This window comes from Sparus aurata, chromosome 11, assembly GCF_900880675.1.
Source record: "Sparus aurata chromosome 11, fSpaAur1.1, whole genome shotgun sequence".
Taxonomy (NCBI): Eukaryota; Metazoa; Chordata; class Actinopteri; order Spariformes; family Sparidae; genus Sparus; species Sparus aurata.
Genome location: NC_044197.1, coordinates 7,182,377 through 7,186,674, shown reverse-complemented (window position 1 = coordinate 7,186,674; position 4,298 = coordinate 7,182,377).

Sequence of the window (4,298 nt, the reverse complement as noted above, 5' to 3'; positions counted from 1 at the left end):
AAAGTCCCACTGTTTGTTCAAGCTTTCAGGGAGGCAGAGAGGTTTACTAATGTGAGAGAGGCAGATCTCAGTCCGCCTCTGTTTACTCTGCACAGAACGGAACAGCGCGGCTCCTTTATATCAAGTACATACAACATGTACTACACTTGAGGTAAACATGACAGAATCTCTCCCGGTCCAAACTGTCCTCTCACTATTCAGAATGGTGATTAATTATATCCACATTAAAGGTGCACTGCGTAAGAACTTTAGTTAAACAAAAGAAAAATGATTGACAGAATATATAGAAATAGTGAACGGTTCCGATGTTATGATGTCTGTGTGTTGTGTTGCAAAGACATGTAGCCTACTGAAGCTAACCAGCTAACTAAGACCCGTTCTGGTCCAAAGCTCCTGTGAGACACCAACACTCCCCTCTTAGTCCGGACCGCTAGCTGCACGGCTAACTGTGCTAACTAGGTGGCAGCTACAGTTAGCAGCAGTTAGCGGTAACCCTAGCGACATGCTGCCCACTGTTTGTTTTGAGTTCAATTCTTACATGTTCCCTTTTAACATTCTTACAAGTGCAAATTATATTTAGATGAATAGAAAGCTACAACTTTGTACCGGTCCAAACTGCATTTAAACTATCTGAACATCCTTTAAAAGGTTTTAGTCAGACAGACCTGATTTATATTCAACATTTTACACAGGAAAGAAAAAAGTTTACTTACATTTTTTGGCCACATAACGTTTCTGAAACAAGACCTGACCAACTGAATCATCCTCAGATCATAACACTGCTCCACAGGCTTGTTCTGTCGGCACAAGGCACGAAGGGGGCATCACTTCATCCGCCTCTCTTCTTACCCTGATGCACCCATCCCTCTGGATCAGGGTCAATCTGGACCCATCAGAACCACATGACCCTTTGCATGGATTAGTGTCACTAAAACCAATTATGCTGGTTTAAAAATATGGACTAATGTACAAAAATTGGTGACTTAACATAAAAAAAAGTATGTCGAGGGCTGTGAAGGGACGAGTGTTTGTGTAAAGTGAACAGAAAGTTTTTATGTCATTTATACGGTCTTGAACATTTGTGTGGAAAAAATTCAGTCCAGTTATTACTAGTCAGAACTGAATAATTTCAATAATTATCATTGACTTTTTGGGTGTCTGTCAATAGATATCCACAATACATTTGTGGTACTAAATGTTGTATTGTAGGCAGCTGGACTTTAGACATTTCACCTCTCAGCCAAGACGCTTATTCACTTCTGAAACATCACTTGCCTTCGATACAGCACTTTGTATTACCACGACCTGGCTGACTGAGAACCTTCATCAACAAATGCGTTTCTGGATATCTGCCACTGCATTTTTTTTCCCTTTCTACTCATAATTCTCATCGGGGATATCTGAAACTGCATTTTTAGTTCAGGAGAGTTCAGGACATCTTCAGTGACATTTTTGCGAGTCCTAATGGATTTATGTTCATTCAATATTAGATCATGGATATCTGGAATTGAAAATCTTCTTGTGGATATCTGAAATTAAAACCCCCAAATACACAGGATCCTTCTGTCCTCGGCACAACGTCATGACGGATTATGTGAAATGTTCCTTTTGACTGGGAAGAATTGAATCACGGATATCTGCAATACATTTCCCGCCCGAGCTATTAAACTTTGAAACAGCTTTTCACAGATTGAATGAAGCCAAACTGACAGGAAAAGAGTGAATCATCAGACCGTAGCTGCTGATTAGCCGAGATTAAGATCAGCAGCTGCATTCCTTGTAGGGAAAATTTGGTGCGCACACATTTGGTTGAATCAGAACGTTCAGTGCTCACAGAGATCCAACTGAATCGTTATTTTCCTCTAGTTAGCGGCCCAGATTTGGATTTTCATCACTGGTTGTGCTTTATTTACTTCCTCTCTCTCCTACACATGGTTATCAGGCCTGACCTCGTCTTGATTGACAGGCAGACAGTCAAATCCTCCACACATCCAGGAAGCTGAGGAACATTCCTCCGTCTGAGAAAGATGAGAGACGCTTGACGAGACAATGGTTTAAGGTTAATCATCCATTCTGCCCTGACGATCAGCCAGCGCTGTGGTTAATTGTTCAACCCTCTGTGTGGTGTTTGGATCCTGACACGGGGCCACTTGAGGCAAAGTCTGTGTGCCAAGTTTGCTTTTTAAGTCTCTCGCTCACGTGACAACAGAGTTATCTTGACCCGACAATAAACGATCTTATGCTCCCATAAAATGTCACAAGTGTTTTTCCGTAATACAGACTCGTGCTGGAACAATATGACGACATTTTCCTGAGAGGTGCAGCCCTGTAGAAGACTTAAAGCACTTCCCCTGTCTTATAATTTATGATATAATAAAAGAAAAAAAGCATAAGAAATACCATGTTGCTCTGTTCTTTTCTCTTCTTTCCAAATCAAAAGTCTGGTTGTGTAGAAGAACATAATGAAACATCTAGAATTCTCAGAAGACTTTGGAGATAACATGTAATGAGAAGACGAGTAAATCTTACACTGGAGACTTTACCTGGTTGCTCTCAGTCACCTCAGTCACTGCGAAACACTGATTTACAGAAATATGTTCTGCTGCAGTCACACGGCCTGCAGGTGCTTTACTGAACACATGGTGGCAGCAGAGGCCTCACAGTGGAGGGGAGTCAGGGCCCCGACTGAAGAAGAGAGCCCTGTTACTGAAGTATGTTCTGTTGCTTACTCAGGTATTATATATGAATGTGTAAATATATGTTGAATAGAATATCTAACGCTGACAGATGTGATCTCAGAGATTCCCACGCCAATATCGAATTCAAGGACCGTTCAATGACTTTCCAGGCTCAATTCTCTCAAATACGAGGGCCTGACACTGCAGAGTCAATGATCAAGGTTAAAAGATCATAATCACCCAAAAATGAAAATTCAGTCTTTATCTACTCGACCCCACGCTGGTGGAAAGTTTGGGGAGGTTTTGTAGTCGTGGAGCCGGACACTTTCAAGGTGAATAAAAAGATTTAAGGGCTTCCACCAAAGACACAGAATTGTGTTTTTTAGTCTGATGAAGTTGATTTTATTTTTTTATACTCATCCCTTCATCTCCTATAACAAAAATTAAGATAACAAAGTTAAAAAAAAAGTTATACTTAGTTTTCATTTTATATAAAGCTGTCAGAAAGTGACCCCTTAAAAAACATCTATATTACAGATGCTCCTTTATTTATTTATCTTATATTATTCTTACTTTTTCAAATTTCGCTTTTTATTCAAGAATGTCAAATACATGCATTTGTTCTTTTTATTTAAATGTTCAATGGAAGTCAACAATGATTTAATATCTGTAACTTTAAACAGCCCCTTTTTTATTTCTTAATTATTTTATTTATGTTTATTTTCTCTTTTTTATCTAAGAACATATACAAATAATCCACACAACTAAAAGGAGGAAATTTGAAATGTATAACTTGTCTAAATTGTTTTTGCCAATTTCTGTGTTTTTAGATGTGGAAGTCAAATCTGATTTCAGATCTGAAACTTTAAACAGAAACTCCTTTATTTATTTATCTATTTATTTATTATTTTCTCTTTTTATTCAAGAACTTTAAATACATACAAATAAAAAATTCCAGTCCACCCTCAACAAAACAAAACACAACGCAGTTCAGAGATCTGCTGACTAAAAGAAAATATCTGAATCTTATTGGATTTTTTTTTTTTTTTTATTAATTTCTGTTTATTTAGATGTAATATTCCAATTGTCAATTTTCAAAAGGCAAACATGAAGTGTGACTTTAAACAGATACTTCTTTATTTTTGTATTTTCTCATTTAATCCAAGAACGTCAAATACTTACAAATAATACACACAACTAAAAGGAGAACATCTGAAATGTCTAAATAGTCAATTTCTTACACTTTTCAGTGGAAGTTATATGTGATTTCAAATCAGTGACTTTAAACAGATGATCCTTTATTTATTTATTATTTTCTCTTTTTATTCAAGAACTTTAAATACATGCAAACAATTCATACAAAATTCCAGTCCACCTTCAACAAAACCAAACATCAACAAACAAAATAAAGCACAACGCAGTTCGAAGGTCTGCTGACTAAAAGAAAACATCTGAATTTTACAGTTTTTTAACCACTTTCTGTGTTTTCAGATGTAAATGTTCAGCTATGATGTCTGCAGTGCCTTCACACAGATGCTCCTCTCTCCGGCTGCAGAGACAAAGCGCCCCTCATCCCTCACACAATGCCTCCCTCTCCTTCCTGCGCTCCGGCGCCCCCTG